The sequence below is a fragment of the Bos grunniens genome, chromosome 20 (assembly GCF_055505025.1).
Source record: "Bos grunniens cultivar Pamir isolate PY7600 chromosome 20, Bosgru_T2T1.0, whole genome shotgun sequence".
Classification (NCBI taxonomy): domain Eukaryota; kingdom Metazoa; phylum Chordata; class Mammalia; order Artiodactyla; family Bovidae; genus Bos; species Bos grunniens.
In genome coordinates this window covers 64,672,439-64,697,304 of record NC_141184.1, presented here as the reverse complement: position 1 = coordinate 64,697,304, position 24,866 = coordinate 64,672,439, and positions in this window count along the sequence as shown.

Here is a 24,866-nt window from a genome sequence, read left to right as displayed (position 1 = left end):
AACCTCACAGCATTGTTTAACAGCATCTCATCAAGGGAGATTACATATGTTAAAGTGGTCTTTATATTGTGTCGCACATTACAAAGATTAGGTGTTTTTATTATTATTCCCTCATAAGGCTATTGCAAGGTTCAGAAGAGATCATATGTGTGAAATCACTTGGAAAAGTACTTGGAAAAATCGGTCTGGAAAAGTACATATATAAGGTGGCAATTGAAGTAATAGTGCCAGAGCTTTTAGCTTTGGGTGGCCAGAGAGAGTCTAAGAAGTATATGAAAGAGGGTATAAGAGCATTTATGGAAAAGCAAGGTTTAGAGCATTTTAAAAACAGGAAAGTGGTCAATTCAATAAAAATGGAAGATGAACCCTGGAATTTTCTGGAACAGAAACATCAATGTTAGTGGAGCTGTGAACAGGAAATTATTGTTCAGACGAGTCCATGCAGCCTTTTACATTTAACAGGCATTTTCGATGATAAGAAAGAGAGACTGACTCATGTTACAGTGGGGAAATGGAGATTCATTGATGGGCTCAGTTCAGTTCAGTTCAGTCGCTCAGTCGTGTCCAATTCTTTGCGACCCCATGAATCGCAGCACGCCAGGCCTCCCTGTCCATCACCAGCTCCCGGAGTTCACTCAGACTCACGTCCATCGAGTCAGTGATGCCATCCAACCATCTCATCCTCTGTCATCCCCTTCTCCTCCTGCCCCCAATCCCTCCCAGCATCAGGGTCTTTTCCAATGAGTCAACTCTTTGCGTGAGGTGATGAAAGTACTGGAGTTTCAACTTTAGCATCATTCCTTCCAAAGAAATCCCAGGGCTGATCTCCTTCAGAATGGACTGGGTGGATCTCCTTGCGGTCCAAGGGACTCTCAAGAGTCTTCTCCAACACCACAGTTCAAAAGCATCAATTCTTCGGCGCTCAGCCTTCCTCACAGTCCAACTCTCACGTCCATACATGACCACTGGAAAAACCATAGCCTTGACTAGAAGGACCTTTGTTGGCAAAGTAATGTCTCTGCTTTTCAATATGCTATCTAGGTTGGTCATAACTTCTCTTCCAAGGAGTAAGCATCTTTTAATTTCATGGCTGCAGTCACCATCTGCAGTGATTTTGGAGCCCCCCCAAGATAAAGTCTGACACTGTTTCCACTGTTTCCCCATCTATTTCCCATGAAGTGATGGGACCATATGCCATGATCTTCATTTTCTGAATGTTGAGTTTTAAGCCAGTTTTTTCACTCTCCTCTTTCACCTTCATTAAGAGGCTTTTTAGTAGATGTAGGCAGAAATCCGTACCATCCCTTATGGGAAATTACAAAGACCTGAGAGTTGGACTGTGAAGAAAGCTGAGTGCCGAAGAATTGATGCTTTTGAACTGTGGTGTTGGAGAAGACTCTTGAGAGTCCCTTGGACTGCAAGGAGATCCAACCAGTCCATTCTGAAGGAGATCAGCCCTGGGATTTCTTTGGAAGGAATGATGCTAAAGTTGAAACTCCAGTACTTTGGCCAACTGATGCGAAGAGTTGACTCATTGGAAAAGACTCTGATGCTGGGAGGGATTGGGAGCAGGAGGAGAAGGGGACGACAGAGGATGAGATGGCTGGATGGCATCACTGACTCGATGGATGTGAATCTGAGTGAACTCCAGGAGATGGTGATGGACAGGGAGGCCTGGAGTGCTGCGATTCATGGGGTCGCAAAGAATTGGACACGACTGAGCGACTGAACTGAACTGAAGTCTTATGGAGAATGGAAGAACCAGCAGAAACTGGAAGGTTATACAAAATCAAAAGCAACTTTAGGAGCTCAAGTATCTTGTTGCCCTAGAGCAACCAGGGGGTCTAATTTCCTACTGTTCAAGCCGTTCCACAACCAATGAGCTCAGCCTGTCTCCTGCTCATTGTGCGGTCTCTAGCATCCCAGGCTTATCTCCGGGGACTCGTGCTCCTGTTACCCATGCTTCCCCTTGCCTTCAGCTCCCACCCCTTCAGGTTTCCAATCTCTCTTTCTCTCTGATTTTCCACTCAGACTCTTCAGCAGAGAGGATCCAAGTGGCTCCATTTATCCTCGCTGTCTTTGCCAGATGTGATGTTTGTGTCAGGCCACCTCAGAGACTGGCTGCTCGTGGGTCAGGCGTCTATACCCAGACCAGTTACGTGGGAGGTAGGGTCATGTGATATGGACCCGGCAGTTTATGCATCAAGACCCCTTAGCTGGGGCTGTGGGTGGGACCCTCTTGGAGCGGCATGGGGAGGGCAGGGGTCTGTTGGTGGATGTTCTTCAGCTTTGGTACTGTGTGAGGACTGGAAGTTTCGTGGCTTACTTCCTGTTCCTCAGTGAGGAGGAGCAGTGGCTTGAGTAAGGCACCCTCTGCAGAGGATGATGGTAAAGGAGATGAAGAATGAAGAGGGGGAGAAGCAGAGAAAGAACAATGTAGGGATTTTGAAATACCTTCTCAAGCCACCAAGAAAAGAGACATAAAATGCAAGCTTTAAAGGGTCAGGAACAGGGACTTCCCTGGTGGTCCAGTGGTTAAGATTCTGTATTTTCAATTCCGGGAGGTGGGTTTGATCCCTGGTTGGTAAACTAAGATCCCACATGCCACATGGCCAAAAATTGAAAAATTAATTTAAAAGTTAGACAGTAAAAATGGTCAGCAATGGGTGCTTGGCCCAAAATGAGCATTGTTTTGGGTTCTGGTTATTAAAGTAAGTTGGAGAAGAGAATGGCAGCCTACTCCAGTATTTTTGCCTGAAGAATCCCATGGACAGAGGAGCCTGGTGGGCTACAGTCTGGCGAGCTACAGTCTGTGGTGACACAAAGAGCTGGACACAACTGAGCAAGTAAGACTACTACCAAGTTCAACTGCAGCCATGAAATTAAAAGCTGATTGCTTCTTGGAAGAAAAGCTATGTCAAACCTAGACAGCATCTTAAAAAGCAGAGACATCACTTTGCTGACAAAGGTCTGTCTAGTCAAAGCTATGGTTTTTCCAGTGGTCATGTACGGATGTGAGAGTTGGACCATGAAAAAGGCTGAGTGCTGAAGAATTCATGCTTTTAAACTGTGTTGTTGGAGAAGACTCTTGAGAGTCTTCTCTTGAGAGATTTTCCCTTGGACTGCAAGGAGATCAAGCCAGTCAATCCCAAAGGAAATCAGCCCTGAATATTCATTGGAAGGACTGATGCTGAAGCTGAAGCTCCAATACTTTGACCACCTGTTGTGAAAAACTGACTCATTGGAAAAGGCCCTGATGCTGGGAAAGATTGAGGGCAGGGATAGAAAGGGGCAGCAGAGGATGAGATGGTTAGATAGCATCACTGACTCAATGGACATGAATTTGAGCAGTCCATGGGGTTGCAAAGCGTCACACACAGCAGAGTGACTGAAAAACAACAAAAGTTCAATGTAGCTTCTTCGACACGGTTAAGAATCTCTGGATTTTGGCATAAAAAGACACCTTGAGGTCACCCCCTTTTCACTTTGCATGGTCCAGCCCCTTCTTCTCAGAGAGGTGGGAGCAGGGCTCTCACAGGCAGGGAGCCCTCTGCCCTGTGATGTGGGAACAGGAGTGATCGTGACAGAGGAGACACCCTGCCATGGAGCTGCTCGCTCTCAGTGGGCATCCACTTGGGCACGTGTGCAGATGGAAACATGATTGACTTGAAGAGCTGTCCTTTCCATCTGGGGCAGCTGGAATTCTTGTCTTCTGACTTGAGTGAGGTGGCCTCTGTGCTCCAACAGACCTGCCCATGACAGCCCTTGTCATCAGGAGGATGTTTTGAAGGTCTCAGTGATAGAAACTTTCTTCCGGATTCTGTTTCCTTCCTAAAGGGGGCTGGGAAGAGGGTACACTTTATATGCCTTTTCTGTAAGGAGTGGTGTATTTTCTAAGGTTTCTCTTCAGCCCTCTAAGTTTTTACACTTTATCTCTCTGTGTCCCATTCACACCTCTGCTTGGCTCAGCCACAGGCTTGTGGCCCAAGGGCCACAAACAGCAAAAAAATAAATAACAACATCAAAAGGCCCCATGCATCAAGGTCGATTCAGTCGTGTCCTACACTTTGCAACCCCATGGACTGTAGCCCACCAGGCTCCTCTGTCCATGGGATTCTCCATGTAAGAATGCTCAAGTGGGTTGCCATTCCCTCCTCCAGGGGACCTTCCTGACTCTGAGATCAAACCCACATCTCTTAATTCTCCTGCACTGGAAGGCAGGTTCTTTACCAAGGCTTCCCATCAGCTTAATCAACCTCCCAACCTGTCCTGGGCAAACCTTTGTACAAGTTTTGTATTCTGCCAACAAACAACCAAAAATATAGCCACTGAAGTTTTTTTCTTAAAAAAAAATTTTTTTTTTCATGTATCGTGGAGGCGCCTGAGATTCTCCTGGTTCTAAATTGACAAATAACATAATCAAATACAAGTTGGATATCTGCTGTGTGAACGGGGGTGAATTACTCTGTCTCTGGGCTTCACTTTGTTTCTTCTCTGCTATTTATTTTTCTTAGCCCTGTGCCTGGCTTTCAGAAAGCATTTTAGTAAGCATTACCTATTATTATAATATTACATACCATTTTATTTAGTCGTCACAAGAACTTTATGAAGCTCAGAGAAATCAAGTAATTTGCTCAAGTTCCAGGAGGCAGTAAGTGATGGAGTCTGAATAGGGAACCAATCTTCTGACCTGAGTGAGGTGGCCTCTGTGCTCCAACAGACCTGCCCATGACAGCTCTTGTCATCAGGAGGATGTTTTGGAGAAGGTCTCAGTGATAGAAACTTTCTTCCGGATTCTGTTTCCTTCCCAAAGGGGGCTGGGAAGAGGGAACCCCAGTGTGTATTCTGGATCTGAGTCTCCTCACCCCAGATTCAGGAACTCCCTGAAGCCCCTGCCTCCAGGGCCCTTTCCTTCTGGGCAGTCTTGTGGGCCTCAGTGTGAGGGTCAGCGGGATCCTAGACTCTGGAGGTGTTTGAGGAACATGCCCCTCCTCCACCCCTGCCCGGGGTTTGGACCATTTGCCAATGCCTACAGGGCCTCAAGCACAGATTCTAGGCTCCCTACCTTGGCAGGCAACCTCCTGCTCATCAGCTCTCACTTTCTTCATGCTAGGGTGGCTCATGTGCACACAATTACTCAGCAAGATTTATGGAAGGCCCTATGTGAGACCTGACAGGTTTTATTTCATAGGTGATGAGAAAGGTGGCCCTTCCCAGTGAGAGGCCACCATTCTTGAACCAGTCTCACCAACTTGAGTTCTGGAGGGCCCAAGGGGTGGCGCAGGCAGGATTTTATTGGCCTACAAATGGGCAGCTTGGCGGCTCCTCGTTTTCCCCTTCATTCACAGACGTGACAGTGGAGTCTGTGCCCAGATGCCTATCAGAGGCTCATCTGACCACAGTGGGTACCGCAGGAGAGAGCAGACAGTGGAGTCTGTGCCCAGATGCCTATCAGAGACTCATCTGACCACAGTGGGTACCCCAGGAGAGAGCAGTCAAAACTTGGGTGAAAGAAATGGAATTCACTGAAACTAGGAAGAGCTGTGGAAAACAGGACCTTGGTGTAGGTTCATCTGGAATGTGTGTTGCCTCAGGAGGTGTGCAGAGCAATGGCCTCAAGAAAAGTGAGGTGGGGTGGGGCAGGGAAGAGTCTGTGTGCCCAGAAATCCACCCCAACGTGAACATGGCCAGACGCAAACACCTACCACAAATGTCTCCTTAGAGGCCCCCACGAGTTTATTATTCAATCACTCAGTTTGTTGGCTTGCTAGTCTTACTCAAGAAAAGATGTAGACAGTTTCCACCATCCTTCCATAGACCACAGCTAAATGACCAGGTGGGAAACTGCCTGACCTAACTGCCAATCAGCTCGTGAACCTTCCAGACAGAGCAGGATTTGTAGCAGAGGACTTAGCATCATTCTCCCCACAACCACCCCCCCTGCCCCCAACAGAGAAGCAAAGACCTTCACCCTTGACCTTGGCACTCCCTTGTTGCTTGCTTCTCTTCCGCCACACCTAGGCTTGATATTATTTATCTTGGGTCTTCTAGTGAATATTGGTTGGATTTTAATTTGTATGAAGTACAGTTTAGGAGACCCAGGCCTTGCAAGTTTCAGACCTCCTCAGGTGTGGGTAAGTGTGTGTTAAAGTAAAGCTCTCGGCTTGTCTCATGGTTGAAAGTTCTCTAGAAGCCTCTAAGCTTAATCTGAGGAATCGAGTAGGTTGGTTAGCCCCTATCTGATGGGTTTTTATCAAAACATGATAAAACAGGGTCATGAAAAATGGTAGACTGAGTTTGTTATCGTTCTGTGCTGTGGTCTGTACAGGTAAACCAGGCCGTAACTCACTGCCGTGTGATAGTTTTTATTAGTCTGTTTTAGTGCTGTTCTGAGGAGTGAGGGGAATTGCCCCAGACAACAGATGTGAGAGACTTTTTTTCTTCCTGCCTGTCCTGTGGACAGGCCTAAGGCTCCAGGCCGGTGACTCATTGTTGTGGTATTATATGCCTCAAGATTAAGTGTGTGCTGTGGGAAGTGTGGGGCAGGATTTATCAGGGAGAGTTCTTCCTTTGAAGTATCAGGGCAGGCTACTTTGCTGATGGTTTCTGGAACTCGGCCAAACCCCAATACGCTGTGAAAATCACCGTCTTAGGCTTTCTTGGCACATGAGCGCATTTGCACTTGATTCTCAGACCTCCACGGCTTTCTGATGTTTCTGAGGTGCGTGTTCTTGGGAACCAGGGCCCGGGGCCAGATTGTAACCCTGCCTGTGTGTGCCCCATCACACGCCCCATCCAAACACGGTTTTGATGGCTCCAGATATGGCTGGTGACACCAACTTGAGTAAGCACATCCTGGAGTTCCAGCATGCAGGCTGGCTTCGAGTGGCTTTTAAGCAGTTATATATGAATTTCTCTGACCTGCATTTCCTGCTGCCCTGCCTCCACTCGCATAATGTTGATGCTCAAGGCTTTTCATGGCAGCAGTGCCTCCCGCAACAACGCGTCTTGCCTTTCCAGCTTGAAACTACCAATACACGTGTGGAGAAAAACCTCAGTGATGCTACCAATAAGCAAATTAAAAAAAAAATCCATCTCTCTCTAGTGAAAAATCCATCATCAATTTGCCTGCATCTCCCTCCTCTCATGTCATAACAGTTATTAATTTTGAGAACAAAGGACATAAAATGCTAATTATGTTAGGTTCCCAGACACCCTTCCAGAGGTTAGTCTATCAGCCACACTTCTCATCACCCAGCTATGTGTCAGAAAGAGCTCCCTCGTAAATGCAGATTTCCCAATCCACTCCCCATTTCAGGTTTCCCTCCAGCCTGGGAACCAGACTCTGCCCTTCCTGATTTAAATCTTGCCAACATGTGTTGGAGAATCTGGATGTAACCTGGCTGAGCACCTCTCTTTCTTTCAGCTTTCTGAGTGGGCAGACCCTTTAAAAAAAGGCAACTTGATATGACTGAACTTGAATCTTCGAGAGGGCCCAGGAAGCTGACAGGTCCATGTTCATTGACCTCTTGGTTGAAAACGTAATTGAATGCGGTTGCAGGTTGGGTGCTGTTGGGTATTGAATTGTGTCTCCTCTTCCATTTACATGTCTAAGTCTTAACCCTCAGGCCCCTAGAATGTGACCTTTTCCGCAGATGGGGTCTTTGCAGAAGTTATCAAGAGAAAATGAGGCCATTAGGGTGGACCCTAAACCAAGACAACCGTCCTTGTGAAAATGGGCAATTTGGAGACAGACCCACACACAAGGAGAATGCCATGTGAACGTGAAATGGCCATCTACAAGTCAGAGAGGGAAGCATGGAACAGATCCTTCCCTCACAACCCTCAGAAGAAACCAACCTTGTCACCTCCTCGATTCTGGATGTCTAGCCTCTAGAACCAAGAAAATAAATTTCAAATTTTTAAGGTACTCAGGCTGTGGTCTTTTATTACAGTAGCTCTAGCAAACAAATACAGGGACCTTGGGCAGAGACGAACATGAAGGAAGTTTGTAAGGGAGCACTCTTGGGGTAGGCGCCTGTGGAAGAGACGAGAAAGAAGCAGCCCTGGGAAGAGGGGCTTGTGGAGAGTTGGTGTCTCAGCAAAGACCTCCGCTAACTCACTCCATGGGATGCACTGTATCTGGGATGGCCCTTTGTGGCTGGGACATGGGTCTTACCCTCTGTATGCCCCTGTCAATCCGTCACTAAGTGAAGAGGTGTGACCTCAGTTGAGGCAGTTTTCTTCAGCCAAGGCAATTCCTGAAGAGGGCCCACAGTTAGAGATGATTTTACATCCTTTACCCCCTTCTTATGGCAGCCCTGTGACACCTTCTTAGCTGGCCTTCTTCATCCATTGGCTGTTTTCCAGAAATACTTATTGGGCACCAGCCATGGACAAAGCCTCCCTGGTGAAAGAATCCTCCTGCAAAGCAGGAGGCCCAGGTTCTATCCCTGGGTCTGGAAAATCCCCCAGAGAAGGAAATGGCAAACCCATTTCAGTATTCTTGCTTGGAGAATCTCATGGACAAGAAGGAGCCTCATGGGCTACAGTCCATGGGGTCGCAAGAGTCAGACACAACTGAGCGACTAATGCTTCACTTCAACAATGGACAAGAGTTTTTAGAACATATTGTGGAGGGAATGTGCGTGCATGCTCAGTCACTTCAGTCGTGTCTGACGCTGTGACCCCATGCACTGTAGCCCACCAAGCTCCCCTACCCATGGGATTCTCCAGGCAAGACTACTTGAATGGGTTGTTATGCCCTTCTCCAGGGAATCTTGCTGACCCAAGGAATGAATTCGTATCTCTTATATCTCTTGCATTGGCAGGCATATTCTTTACCACTAGTGCCACCTGAAAGCCCAGGGGAGGGAATACTGTGAAACAAAAGAAACATTGCTGCTGAGAAAAAGTTTATCTCTACTAAGGAGTCCACTTTTACAAATAGACGTGAAGTGAAAGTCGCTCAGTCTTGACCGAATCTTTGCAACCCGATGGACTATACAGTCCATGGAATCCTCCAGGCCAGAATACTGGAGTGGGTAGCTGGTCCCTTCTCCAGGGGATCTTCCCAACCCAGGGATCAAACCCAATTCTCCTGCATTGCAGGTGGATTCTTTACCAGCTGAACTACCAGGGAAGCCCACTTTTACAAATAAAGTAACTACATTGCAGGAAAAAAAAAAATCTATCAAGACTTCAGATTGGCAAGCCTAAGCCATTTCAATAAACAGTCCCCTTCTTGAATTCTGAGGTGACACTCTTGGTAGCATTCAAGTTAATGTCTTATTATTTGGAACATCATCTGACTCTAGATTGAGAAGTGATTGGTGTAAGGTCGCTTGGAAGCAGCTCCATGTGTCCTCATGGGAGGTGACTGAGCAGGATTGGTGTCTTCCACATCACTTGGCTTTTCAAATACAAAACCAGCAGTATGTTGTAGTCCTGCTGAAGCATGTGGTTGGTGTAATTTCTCCATAGACAGCTGAAGTCAACAGCCCACGCGTGGTGGTTCAGCATGGGTGAGGACAAAGCGGTATGCGACAAAAGTTGTAACGAAAGACATCTGGGACTTCTCTTGGCTCTGCGCCTGGAGCCAGATCCTCAGGTTACAGGGCAAACTCCAAGGTGTGGCCAAGTCTAACAGACCAAATTCTTTTCACCTGGAAACTTTACCCACTGACCAGACCCCGTCAACTTAAGAGAACTTGTGAGAATTTTATCAAACTAAGACTGCAGTTAAGTGACTTGTAACAACCATCTTGCATAGTATTCTAGCCATCTAATGATTTCTTCAAATCACGGGCTCTTTAGGAATATGTTCCCAAATCATACTTCTGATTTCAAACTGTAAGCTGAACCCACTCCTTTTTCTTTTGCGCCATCAGCTCCACAGAAGCATGAAGGCTACTGTGTTTTCCTTAGTGATGTATCTGTTACAAAGGGCAGAGGGTGGCTGGAACAGGCAAAGAAGGGGCCTGGGTCCTGCCCATCCCTAGAGAGCCAGCTAGATTCTACTGCTTCGCATCTGGGCTATCTTCCCCCTGTGAGAGGGTGCCCTGAGGCCATAACAGCTTCCTTTGGCTCACCTCAAAATCTTGAAGGGTGTTCTGTGCATTGGGCCTGTTCCCTTTTTAACTCTTAGAAAAGACAGCTATTTTTTTTTCCCCCAATACACCTGGAAAGTTTCCCTGAGAGAGCAAAAAAGGGAAGGCAGTTATGTGGTGCTGCAGTCATAGATGGGCTTAATTTGAAACTATTAGTTTCATTAGCCTTGATATTCTAATTATATCTCTGCATTTCACCCCTCTGCACTATTGCTCAAACAAGTTGGCTCAGAAAATAATTGCCATGTTCTTGCATAAAGAATATGCAAAACAAAGGGTTATTGTGCCAGGGCTGGAAGGAGTGTTTTTGATTGTTTCTTATTCCCCTCGGTGTTTTCAATAGAAGCCAACCCCAACTGTTCCGGATGGCCTCCAAGGAATTGGGAGCCATCGAGGGTAGCCCTGCCAGGGTGTGGGCTTATCCGACAGGTTTCTGACTAGTCATGGCTCTGTCAGGACTTTAGGACAATGTGTATTAAAATTCTCTTAGGCTGCTAGATAATTTGTTGTCTATTTCTCAGAGGTCCTTTCCTGGGCAGAGGTTCCTCAATGTCGCCCAAAACTCCATGGAGTGTGAGAGCCACCAGCAGATTTGACTTTCACTTTATATGTCAGAATGATGGGGCAACAATGCAACACTTTATATTTGCAAGTTGATGGGATTTTCCCTTCCCAGCAACGCAAGGGAACCTGCATCAATTCCACTTTGAAATGAGGAAAATAGGATATGAAAAAGGAAAGTAAATTTCTTAGAATTTTCCCATCCAAGATTCCATGTTGACATAGAATTCCAGAATAATGGATTATTCCAGTGCATGTCAGAAATGTCTCAACACTGAGAAGAAAAATCCTAGAGTGGTATATGCCAATAAAGGAGAACTCTGCCTCAAGGGAGACCCCTGTGCTCTAGGAAGGTCAGCCTAGGGCATTGTTTTCCGTGGTCATCAGATACACTTTTTAGATATATTAGGGTTCTGTAATCTCTCCAGCTTTGGACTTAGTGATGTTATGAAATCAAGAGACATAGAAGTCATGGCACCTAATCTTTTCATCCATCTTGTTGGACAAGAAAGGATCATACAAATGGGTAAATTAAGGGACAATATCAGATGAATATAAACCTGTGCCAAGTATCTACGGATAGAGAGTTTCTTCTCTTGTTACCAGAACAGAGAATGGGCAGAGAATCCCAAGCCTCACAGTACCCAGGGGAGGCTTCTTAAACGAGGAAAGAATGAACCTGTGGAGAAGAGAAGGAAGGTCTAATAGATCCTTGATTTTTGTGAGCTCCCAGTTGCACCAATTCCATGATCATATTTCATTTCTTTCATAAGCTACAGCCAAACACAAGGATTTTTTGCCTCTGCAGTGACAAGCAGAGAACCATGGGGGCGTGTTGAGATGCAGATGAAAACAGGCTCCCTTCTAACTGAGCGGCTCATGTGTCTTCCCCTGGGTGCAGGGCTCAGATGGATGACAGAAAAGCACAGGCCAAGGACCTTCCAGGCTGCTCTCAGATAGAATCAGGGTTCTACTGTATTTAAAGATGGGGAGATTTAGTGTGAGGCACAGAGGGGTGATTGATGGAGAGTCTGGCTGGACTAAAGATGAAAGCTTGTGTAAGAAAGCTACAGAGAACCAGGTTTGCCAGGAGGGTGGTAGTTTAGTACTAAAGCGCATTGAGGTCAGGCACAATGTAATAATTCAGGGGTAATTATTAGGACTTCCCAGGTGGCTCAGCGAGAAAGAGTCTGCCCTCAATGCAGGAGACATGGGTTCAGTCCCCGGGTCAGGAAGATTCCCTGGAGAAAGAAATGGCAACCCACTCCAGTATTCTTGCCTGGGCAATCCCATGGACAGAGGAGTTGCAAAACAGTCAGTTACAACTAAGCAACTCAACAACAACAAAATTATTTTTATTGGGCAGACTAGTGACATGCACAAAGATGTCTTGCAGACATACTTAAATGGCAATGGCACACTGAAAGAATTGGAGGGAAGATAAAACCAGAGTCAGGCAGATGAGTTAGGATGCAGGTTGTATGAGAGGACAGAGACAACAGACACAGAAAACAATGGGCAAATCAGCAATATTTTGCAGATAATAGGCTTGGTGGCAAATGTACCAAGACTGAAGAAGATGATGAAAATGAAGGAGGAGGAGGAGAGAGGGTGATGGTTTGAGTAGGACTCTTCAGCTTCGCAATACTGAGAAATGGTTTTCCACCTTCACATGTGCTGGGTGATGTTTCCTGGGCAACATTCTCCATGATCTCATAGTTTTTTCATTTAAAAAATTGTGGTGAAATTCTCATAACATACAGCTTACCATCTTAACTATCTCTTGAGTATACAGTTCAGTAGTGTTGAGTACTTTCACATTGGTGTGCAAGTCATCTCCAGAATTCTCACCTTGCAAATCTGAAACCCATTAAACAACTCCCTGTCTCTCTCTCACCAGCTCCTGTCAACCACTCTTCTACTTTCCATCTCTCTGAGTTTAACTATTCTCATACAGTATTTGTTTTTGTGATTGGCTTATTTCACTTAGCATAATGTCCCCAAGGTTCATTCATGTTGTTTTAGGTGTCAGAATTCTCTTCCTTTTAAGGCTGAATATAACATTCTATTGTATGTATATACCACGTTTTCTTTATCCATTCATCTGTCTACTAATGGACTGTAGGGGAACTAGGGTAAATAATACTGCTACTAACAGAGTGTGCAAAATATCTCTTCAAGACCCTGCTTTCTATTCTTTTGAATATACCAAGGAGTGGAATTATTGCATCATATGGTAATTCTATATTCAACTTTTGAGGCATTTCCATACTATTTTCCATAACAGTTGCACCATTTACATTTCCTCCAACAGTGCAAAGGATTCCAATTTCTCTACATCCTTGCCAACATTTATTTCTTTAATTCTTTGTTTTTATTTCTTTTTAATAGTAGCTGTCTTACTTGGCAGGAATTGGCCCATGGTTGGATATTAAGGATGTGTTATTTCTTTCACTAGCTATAATTCTCTCTGCCATTTAGGAAAGTATTTTGGACTACACGGGCTTATGAGTGACTCTGAAAGGGTGAGAGCGTTGGAAAAAGAAAGTGAAAATGTTAGTTGCTCAGTCATGTCTGACTCATTGTGATCCCATGGAGAGTGTTGAGTAGGCTCTAATTTGGAAAGGAACTCATTCCCACACTTTGGTATCCACTTACAAGCATCAACTTATTTGTGACACTCTTAAGTTATTGCAACATAGCAGTCAGTTTGAATTGAATTTTCAATTCATAATGGTTTCGTCTTACACACCCACTGCAAACAACACACTCTCCCTTGAATTGGCATTGCAAAAAGGAAAGAAAAAAGCAAAAAGACAACAGAAAGCCCATCACGGAATGAGATTTTATGTTGTCCCAAGTGGTTCAATCAGTGACACTTATTGGAAATAATGTCCCTCTTCATCTACAGAAACTCTGCAGCCCAAGGTTTGGAAACCAGGCCAGAGCATCTATCATTGCTCTCATGTAGGTATTTAGTGATTATATCTTGAGAGTGATTCCTACTTGTCCAAGTTGGTCACACAGTAGCATCCAGAGAAGAAAAGTTATAGCCATGAAAAATTTTAATTTTTTCTGAGGTTTCATTTACATAAATAGGTTTGCTTATTTTAAAGAAAATGTGTGTATGTTTTCCAGCAAGGAATTGATGTCTGAAGAACTGCTGTAGACCACTTAAATAGTATTCCAAGTACTCAGTGGATCTTCAGGCTCCCCAAGGGCCACAGAAAGCTGAGGATGCCAAATGCTGGCCTCCTTGATCATGGTGGAGTAGCAGAAAGACAGGTCTTTGGCCAGGGCATCTGGGGACAACTTTCTCCCAGCAATTTCTCTTCAAGACCAAGGGGAAGAAGACAAGGCTTGCAGGTAAGATGATGTCAAAAAGGCCAAGAATACTCCAGGTGCAGTGGTCCCCAACCTTTTTTGAACCAGGGAGTGGTTTCTTGAAAGATAATTTCTCCATGGACTCAGGGGAGGGCGATGGTTTCAGAATGATTCAAGAACGTTACATTTGTTGTGCCCTTTATTTCTATTATTATTACATTGGATCCACCTCAGATCATTGGACATTAGATCCTGGAGGCTGGGGACTCCTGCTCTAGTGAATTCTCTGTCTGAAGGATTCTCAATATTGCTCTACCTGAGTCCTTCGTGTCTGTAGTCAACAATGGATTGGACATTGGAACACGTACATCACCATATGTAAAATAGATGGCCCAGGCAGGTTGGATGCATGAAGCAGGGCACTCAAAGCGGGTGCTGTGGGAAAGCTCAGAGGAATACGGTGTGATAGAAGTAGTGGTTCCGGGAATGGGGAGGGACACATGTATACCCGTGGCCGATTCATGTTGATGTATAGCAAAACCATCACAATATTGTAAAGAATTATCCTCCAATTAAAATAGATTAATTAACTGAAACACACACAAACAATGCATTAGATAATTACAATTAGCAGTTTTTTGTTTGCTTTTGTCTTCAACTTCCAGTTTGAGTTTTTAAAAGAGACCTGAACACACCCAGAAACTCAAGGCTGAGCATTTTACAGCAAGATTCGGGGCTGCGAGATGGTGACAGTCCTGAGAAACCCTTCCGTTACTTACCTAGTGCTCAGAACCAGCTGAACAGCAAACAGAAGGGAGAGTTTCTGTGCTTGCTGGGCTCCTTCTCCTGTGTGGGGAGCATCACCAGCCTCCCAGCCCCACAGACGGCCTTCCTTCTTGCAGAGGCGGCCTCCCCCGCTCTCCCACATGCAGCTCTCCATCGGATTGCTTTTCAAAAACTGCTTGAAAATTTCCTCTACCCAGTTTTTCCTTTTCAAACTTATAATTTCCTATGGGAAACCATTCCGGAGAGGAATGGTGAATGCACACTCAAGAACCACTGCCCTGGAGAAGTGGTACAGGGCAGTGGCTAAGAGAGAGGGGGGTTGGGGTCAGACCACCTGTGTTCAGATCCTGAGTGTCCCCCTTACTTGCTGTGTGACCTTAGGCAAGCCACGTGACCCCTCTGGGCCACAGGTTCCACCTCTATGAAATAAGAGGAGTCATACTGCCCACCCCCAGGGTTGCTGTGAACACTAAAACGTGGGGCGCTCTTGGAAGAGGGCCGGCACACTCTTACAAGGATATGCCCTGTAAGTTACCATTGCCCTCCTGGGCCCTGAGCTCTATTTCCTCTGTCCAGCTCACATGGGGGCAAGTTCAAAACCCAGCACTGTGACTTCCACTTAACTCATACTTTTAATCTCTTTGGGTTCTGTTGGAGTGAAGACTTAAGGTTTATTTGCTCTTGAAGTCCTTAACATATTGACTGCCTAACTATGAAATGGCCTCTTCAGCCTCCTCTCGAGTTATCCTCCTGTTTTTCACTTTCTCTCTTTTCACCTTTTCTGTTTCTTTTTTTTTTTTTAATTTCTTCTTCTCATTATTTTTTAAACAATTTTATTTTATTTTGGCTTCATCATGCGACATGTGGAACCTTTGTTCCCTGACTAGGCATTGAACCCGCCTTACCTGCATTGGAAGCTCGGAATCTTAACCACTGGATCACTAGAGAAGTCTCTCTTTTCCCCTTTTCTTTTCCTCTCACTTCTTCTTTTTTTACTCTCATACTAGAAAGTATTGCAACCTCTCCTGTTCCTTTATGGAGAAGGCAATGGCACCCCACTCCAGTACTCTTGCCTGGAAAATCCCATGGACCCAGGAGCCTGGTAGGCTGCAGTCCATGGGGTCGCTAAGAGTCGGACACGACTGGGCGACTTCACTTTCACTTTTCACTTTCATGCATTGGAGGAGGAAATGGCAACCCACTCCAGTGTTCTTGCCTGGAGAATCCCAGGGACGGTGGGGCCTGGTGGGCTGCCGTCTATGGGGTCACACAGAGTCGGACACGACTGAAGCGAAGAAGAAGAAAGAAGAAGAAGAAGAAAGAAGAAGGAGGAGGAGGAGGAGAAGGAGGAGGAGGAGAAGGAGAAGGAAAAGAAGAAGGAGAAGCAGGAGAAGCAGGAGAAGCAGAAGAAGAAGCAGAAGAAGAAGCAGAAGAAGAAGAAGCAGAAGAAGAAGAAGAAGAAGAAGAAGAAGAAGATACTTTCTTTACTTGAAAATTGTAGAAATTATTTTAGCTTTTTTTTTTCAAATATGCTGGGTTTTTTTCCTTTCTAGGAAAGGAAATATTGCTGCACACACAATAATGTGTATTTAATAATGTGCATATTTAATAACATATAAAACTGTATATTTATACATTCAGTTCAGTTTAGTTCAGTCTCTCAGTCGTGTCTGACTCTTTGCGACCCCATGGATTGCAGCATGCCAGGCTTCCCTGTCCATCACCAACTCCCAGAGCTTGCTCAAACTCATGTCTATAGAGTCGGTGATAGCATCCAACCATCTCATCCTCTGTCATCCCCTTCTCCTCCCACATCTTTCCCAGCATCAGGGTCTTTTCCAATGAGTCAGTCCTTCACATCAGGTGTCCAAAGTACTGGAGTTTCAGCTTCAGTATCAGTCCTTCCAATGAATATTCAGGACTGATTTCCTTTAGGATGGACTGCTTAGATCTTCTTTCAGTCCAAGGGACTCTCAAGAGTCTTCTCCAACACCACAGTTCAAAACCTTATACATAGATCTACTTTATCTTTGTTTAGAATTAGCCTATTCTGAGAGCCAAAGGCAGCCATGGTGGCCCAGGAAGTTCTGGCAAGAGGAGTCTGATGGCTTTTATGGAGTCTCTGACATAATCTCTTAAGAGTCTCGAGACTCTTGCCTGCCCCTCCCTGTACCGCGTACCCCAACCCCTGCAGGGTCAGTCAGGCCCTGCTCCAGGATTCTTGGAGGTCCTGCCACTCCACATGCCCTTGGGCCTGTGAGGAGCCCTGCTGGGTCAGCACCACCTCACTCAATGTGCACAGCCCGCGGGCTGGGTGCCATGGCAACTGTCCTCACAAGCGTACACAGGTGGCTAGGTAAGGCGGTAACAACAGCCCTTGGTGCTGTCACAGGGCTGTGCCAGGCAGACAGCCAGGCTTGCATAACCTGGTACCCACTCCATCCTGGGGCCCCCAGTTGGGGGAAGACCTGGGCTGTTGAGCTGGGTCAGTTGAGACACAGCCCCAAGGAACCACAGTGCTGGGAAGGAGAGGAGGACGGCAAAGCTCTCCAGGGGTTTCCAGGCCAGGTCAGTGCAGAAGCATCTCAATGACTCATACTTCTTGTTCCAAACCAGGAGCCCTGCTGGGGAAATGAGCCCTTGAGCAACCCTACGACGATCGCGCCTTTCTGCAAGGTGGTGGCTGTGTTGCCAGCACAGCTGGGACACGAAGCTCATGCTCACTTGCACAGTCTTGTTTGAAGTAGGCCTGGCTGGGGTCTGTTCTCCTTCTTGGTTTCTAATAAATTTAACTCTGCCCTTCATTTGGCCAGATAGCTTCTCTTTTTCCATTACTCCTTGCTCCTCCCCTTTGCCCTGCTTTTAAGAATCAAGGACATTGGATTCCTTGTTTGTACCCTGAGAATGCAAGGTGGCTCTTCAAATACTGGATAGATATGATACATCTTCCTGAAGCTTCAGTTCCAATTGTTGTGTCTGACTCTTTGCGAGCCCATGGACTGCAGCACGCCAGGCTTCCTGTCCTTCACCATCTCCCAGTGTTTGCTCAGACTCATGCCCATTGAGTCAATAATGCTATCAGTTCTAAGTACATAAGTGATAAAATAACATTTATATGTTAAAATATGTGGACTTATTACAGCAAAGTGGGAGAGTTCCACAGGCTTTCAGGTGAAACTTTAGACTACGGAAGCTATTCTCTTGCTGAAGGCCTTTGGGCTGAACTTCTGGGTGACGTGTGACTCAACCTGTCCTTGGGAGATTTTGGTGAGAAAATCTGAGAGGTGCCCCTTGTGACTTGGTGATCCCTGATCTTGGCTGTCTCTACACCTGTTCTTCAAAGAGCAGAGATTTCTTGTGGACCACATGCCCAGCAAAATTGAGAGACGAGGATTTGGAGAAAAGCTGAACAGATCCCAACCTGACACAACTTTGGACGCATAATTATGTCATCATATTACTCTTACCACTGTAGTCAGTGTTGATTTGATGTAATGAAAGAAATACAGATGGCGCAGAGACAGTGGTGACATCAGCTTGTCTTTACTTTGAGAACCAGTAATCTTCAGGATGGTTCTATTGAATCACGTAATTTTAATCTTCTGCACTTTTCAGAGCATATAAACTCACAAGTGTGTGGATTTATATTCCAAAAATGTGTGTTCATTTATGATTATATTCTGTCCGCATGTAGCTATACTGTACCAATAACTTTTTAACATGTGGGAAAATTACCAAGAGGGCAAGTGGGAGGGTCGGCACAGGGTACCAGGGAGCTGGTAACTCTGGGTGGTTCACGTATCACTTGAATGTTTTTTGTTTTAGCAAGCTCTCGATACTTCCTTTGGCCACGCCTACTAGCCAGTTATGGGCTTCCCTGGTGGCTCAGTGGTAAAGAACATGCCTGCCAATGCAGGAAACACTGTTTCAATCCCTGTCAGGAAGATCATCTAGAGAAGGAAACGGCAACCTGCTCCAGTATTCTTGCCTGCAAAATCCCATGGATAGAGGAGCCTGGTGGACTACAGTCCACGGGACTGAAAAGAGCTGGACACAACTTTGTGACTAAACAACAGCAACAACAACTAGCCAATAATGCCCTGAGGTTCGGTTGTAGATTTTCACTGGAGAGGAAGAGTACCCCTCGGTGACAGGGAGGATTGGCCCGCACTCCATTGATGAGCTGGGCAAATGCTGGCACCTTCACCTTCTGTAGACCTGGGAATTCTGCAGACAGCCTGCTGCTACGATGGATCCTGTGCACAGAGGTATCTCATTCCTGGTTCTTGCCCTCCCCCACCCCCACCCAGCAAAGCTCTAGTCTCGGGGACGTGGCTCTTGGAGAGTAAAAGGATACATGCTGAGCTTCCAACTTTTCAGTCATTTACTATTTAACTTGATCTTGGGAAGAAACTTAATTTTTTGGAGTATTATTTTGTTTGCTGGGGGGATATGATATCTACCTTAACAGACAATGATTTTCTTCTGTTTTTTTTTTTTTTTTTTAATTTTTTATTGGGGTATAGTTGCTTTACAGTGTGGTGTTCGTTTCTACTGTACGATGAAGTGAATCGGCTCTAGGTACACATATACCCCCTCCCTCTTGAGCCCCTGCCCCACCACCTGTGATTGTCTTTAAATGAGATAATACATATGTATCAACTGAGCACAGAGCCTTGTGCATATGTGGCTCAGCTGGTAAAGAATTCGCCTGCAATGCAGGAGACCTGGGTTTGATCCCTGGTTAGGAAGATCCCCTGGAGAAGGGAGAGGCTACCCACTCCAGTATTCTGGCCTAGAGAATTCCATAGACTGTATAGTCCATGGGGTGGCAAAGAGTCGGACACGACTGAGTGGCTTTCACTTCACGTCACTTCACTTCCAACAATAGGTGAGCCAAAAATCCTCTACCTAAAACTCCAGTCAAATAGCAGACTGAATTCCCGCATATTCTGAAGGCAGGAGAGAGCGTGTCATCTACAGACACCCCGTGCCTGGTCACCGCTCTTGTGATTTACCAGTGAGACCCAGGGATGAGGCATTAGAGTAATCCCATTCTAAAACTTCTGCTCAGCAAAAGTACAGCCATCTTTAAGTTGGTAAATAAGCTCAAAGGACTTTAATTTGCCCTGTGAAGTGTGGATTGCACCAGTTTATCTTTAGAGAAGGCATGCTGCCACCTCCATAGCATCAGTAACGAGGCCGCTGCCATCTGAGAGCGGCTCCCTCCTGATTGCAGGTGGAGCTGCGGGCCACACAGCGGTGATTCATCTTCCATTTAGTTATCTCAGTGGCTCCCTTGGTTGGTCATTGCTGTCGCAGAGAAGGGCAGTGGCAGAGAAGAAGGGGTCGGAGGGGGGGATAATAGCACGCCGGGCTCACTGCTGTGTTTTGTAAAACCATTACTCTCTATTACCCCCACTTCTGCATAATATTTTCTACTCAATTAATTCCTGGAGATATCACAGAACTTGATGTGTGCATACTGAATAAGCTTGGGATTTTTTTTTATGTTGTTATTTGTCTACATAATATTTTTGCAGACAGCAGTAATATGTTAATTGTTCATTGGGGACATAGAATAGCTGTCCTGAAGCTATCCTTTTTTGATTTGGTTCATCCGTTCTTATCACAAATGCCATTGGCAATGAGGCTCAAGAACTCATCCCACTCCAGCATATTTTTCTGCGTTGAATATGGAGAGGTTCACTCATCTTCTGGTTTCCAGTACTTTATAGAAAACATAGGGATGAGAAGTGATCACTGGAGAAGACAAACTTGTTGAGACCCCCGACGTGGTGTCACTATGGCAGATAAAACACGGTGGTGGGCACCCAAGACCTCGGGCATTGGGGCATTGATGTCCTTCCTTGGTTTCACTGCCCAGTAATGTAGGATGCTGTAAGTTTGATAAACTCTTACCAAACCTAAGCTGTTGGGTGCTGATATGAAATCCATTCTACAGGTGCCAGAGGAGCAGATCGGACACAGCTGGGTGTTCCCATTCTCTCTGGAAAGCCAGAGGGACTGAGTGTGAAGATGGGTCATTCATTTACCCCCAGCCTCTGGGCACGGTCCTTGCCGGTCTTCCTGGTAGACCTCTGCAACAGCTGTTTGGAGGATCGAGCCCATAGACATCAAAGTTGACACAAAGACCACCAACCTCATCGCCAGTCATTCCTCCGTGATAGATTTTTTGCTCTTTCGTCTCTTGCTCAGTTGCTAAAGTCAAGTCTTTCTTCCAGTTCTTGAAGGACTCATCAGAGCCTGAGAAGTCCCGGGCAGCACGTTCGCCCACATCACCCTCTCCTTACCGGGCAGATTCCTCCTTTGAGTCAGGAAAGCAAGCAGGTTTTCTCTCGGAGATCCTCTCAGTGTCCTTCTGGGCTCTATTAAGGTACTGGCTTAGGTCTCGGAAGAATTGTTTAATCCTCTGAGCAGTTAGTACCTTTTTAAAATTCAGACATCTTTCAGACCCTGGCCTGCGTAGCCCTCTGAAGTGCTTTTGTCAGGACGGTTTATCAGTCTTAGATCATGTTTTGCCAGCTGCTCAGGCCAGCAGCACAGAGAAAGCATCTGGTTCAGAGGCTCGCATTTTTATCTGAGTAAAATCTCTCTGAAAAGACCTCAGAATATAAAGAGCCAATCAGTGCATGATGTCAGAATGTTTACCGTTTTTCTCTCCTGGGGACATTTTCTTGGCATCCCGGTCTGACCTTCTAGGTGTGTCTAATTGTTCTAAAGGCCCAGCTGTGTGAATTTGACTTGCCTGCAGAAAAAAACAAAAAGCCATATCTTCCAATGTCAGGGAACAATCTTAAACTTCTCTCTTAGTCCTCACCGTTGAATTTCTGCGAGGCCTCTGACTTTAAAGCCTTTTGGCAACAAATAGAAAGCCCTATTTTCTCGTTAGCCTCAGAGGCTGGCTTTTGATATCTTTGAACTTGTCCTGAAGAACAAGGACCAAGTAGAACAGGTCTCATCACTTAGACGTTTAAGCACTTTCCATTCACATCTCAAAGCTAAAAGGGAGGGAAAAAAGAGAAGAAAAGAAATCTTTTCTGACTCTTGCCTTTGTGGATGCCCATGTGACCCGTTCCTGCAGGCTTTTGTGGGGACGTTGTAGCCAAAGATAGTTTCACCTCTGACAGCAATTTTGTTGAGACACAACAGACTCATTTTTCTGGAGCTGAAATAATTATTTCAGCATTGATGTTCAAGACGCCCTCTGAGACCGATCTCAGGGAGGGAGGGAGGAAGCTACTATTTTTAGTTATGAAAAATACCAACATAAGATGAAGAGACTCAGATTGTGGCTAAGACTCTACTGTTTTTTCAAGATATTCAAGATTAGTAATGTCAAAGACAGTCACTAAGCAATAGGAACAGCCCTCTGGGCAATGTCTGACACCATCCAGTACTCAAGTGATGCAAGCATGCTGCCAAGGCCCATCCAGGGGAGATGCTTTTATGGAGAACCTTCCTCCTGAGAACTACCTTCTTGAGTCAGTAGACTACAGTCCCTCTCCCTACCTCCTCATGCCTCGTGGAAAGCATTCAAGGTGTGTGAGGCTGGGGGACTCAGCTCCAAGCCTTGGGACTGCCTTCAGCTGGCAACTTTCCGCATCACTGCCTGCCCCATTCCTACTACTTCTAGAGATGGCCTCTCCTCTGGCTTTGGAGACCAGCTCCAACACTGCTCGGACAGTGATTCCGACATCAGTCTTCCCTTACTGACCTGATGAAACTGCTGGTAAAGCACTTGCAAAGTATTGAGTTGGCCAAACAGTTTGTTCAGGTTTTTCCATTACCTGAACAAACGGTTTGGCCAACTCAAAAATAGCCCATTCTCAATCATCAGGACTCACACAAGGAAACAAGGGCATGGAACAAAACTAGTGTTCAACCAACTAGCAGTCACTCCCCAAACCTTTTGCTTTTGAATGGCTGTTTTTTATTGGCAGAGTAGGATCCTTTCTAACATCAGCGTGCATACAACCCAACCTGTCCTTTCTCAGACTTTCCACTGGATATCATTTTCATTTTTGCAGTTGTTAAGAGTCAAAGAAGGCTCTTGGAAACATTTATCTCAGGAGTGCTGTGTCAGTTAAAAGTAACAGAAAACTCAAAAAGGCTTAAGCAGGAGATTCAGTTAAAAGTAACAGAAAACTCAAAAAGGCTTAAGCAGGAGAAGGAATCTATCAGTGAAAAGTAGTCAGGCCTTCAGGAATGATGGACTTTGAGGCTCTGATGATGTAATCATGACTATTACTGTCATCATCACATTTTGACTTCATCTTCCTGTTAATTTAAAACTCTCAATTTCATGTAATTGCTTGGAGTTAGCTTAAAATCTGATAAGCAAGAAGAGTGACTATCCCCCTGACAGACACCTCAGAAAAAATCTCAAAGTATCTCACTGGCCCTGATAGGGTCACATGCTCATCCTAAGCCAGTTAGTGAGGAATACAGTGATTTCTTTGGGTGGCCTGGGTCACATGTCACAATGACCCTGGGGTAGAATCATCTCTCCTGAAACCACATGGACTGAAAATAGGAGGTGAATGAGTTTCCAGATGAAAATGGAGACTGTTTGCACAGGAAAGAAAAGTGGAAGCTGAGTGTGACAAAGGGCACCACGCATCCATTATTGGCACAGATGCCTCTAAGCAACCACGCCTTTTCAAGTGGTGCCGACTTCATGACAGACACTGGACTGAGTCTGCGTGTAGGGAGAGGAGAGGAAGGGAGGCATGGAGGAGCGTACAGCAGCGTCTTTGCCACTGAGGAACTTGATGTCTGACGTTTTGCTTAGGCCAACACGTCTGTGTCCATGGCAGATGTCAAGATTTTATTAATGGGTCCTTCTTGTTGAGCCTGGAGACAGTGTCGGAATTCTTCCCATTACTGTACTCCGGGCAGCTGCCATAAACCAACAGTGACCATTATATGAGATTGATCGGTATTTGGTGAATTGGACCAAATAAACAATCTCTTTCAAGTGGGTTCGGGTAAATGGGCTGGATGTAAGTTGGAGTGAGATGACTGATCAGCAGTTGACCACCAGTCATTAGTCTGGAAACCCCTGAAGCTGGGAGAAGGCAGTAACTAGTTGACTGTACTTCACAGCTTACAGACATCTAGCTTCTACCAAGTAGGTCAATGAGCGCATGACAATAATTTCTTTTCAAAGGGTCTAAAATAATATTAGCTGAGAATAACAGTGGGTAACTAGGTTTACTTTTGTGTTTTTGCAGTTCTGTTGGGTAATCTCTTTGTGCATATGTATGCCAAGTTATTTCAATTGTGCCCAACTCTTTGTGACCCCGTGGACTGTAGCCAGCCAAGCTCCTTTGTCCATGGATATCTATATGGGATGGGTCAAAGAAAATTCTTATTTTGACACAACTGAAGCAGAAGTCATCTAGCTCTCTACTCTCAGTGTTTAGAACTCATACTTAGTTCATTACCGGTAGAGTAAAATGCCAAATCTGCCACATATAGTGGTACATGAGGCCAGGAAGAAGGATATAGAGTACAAAATCATGACAAGATGCACAAATATTTTGGAGACTGATGCTTTCTCAAAACTCTGAGGCCAACCCTGAAGACGTGTTAACTGAAAGAATATGATGTGATGAACTAAAATGGTCTTAAATGTTAGAAGTAACCACTTCTTAACTCAACTAGTCAACAAATTCAGTCAACAAACATTTACTGAGCTTCTATCATGTGCAAAATATTCTTAAATGTTTTGTGAGATACAAAGAGGATAAACTCACCCCCTTTCAAAGAAGAGGGAAACAACCAAACTGAAGGTACAAGATTTACACAAATGAAAATTTAAATAACAATAAAGTACTTAACAATAGAAAGCAATAATTATTGAGAGATGAGTAATCAGTAAGTGGTTAATTACCAATTGGAGTATATGAAGAATAATATGGGAGATTTTTTAGGAAGGTGTGATCAATTCAGCCTGGAGAATGAAGAACCTCATTACTAAGGAAGGGGGAACTGGCCTTCATCTTGGAAGTCAGGATTGGTTTTGGAAGCCAGTTTTGGTGGCGAAAGCAGCCTACAAAA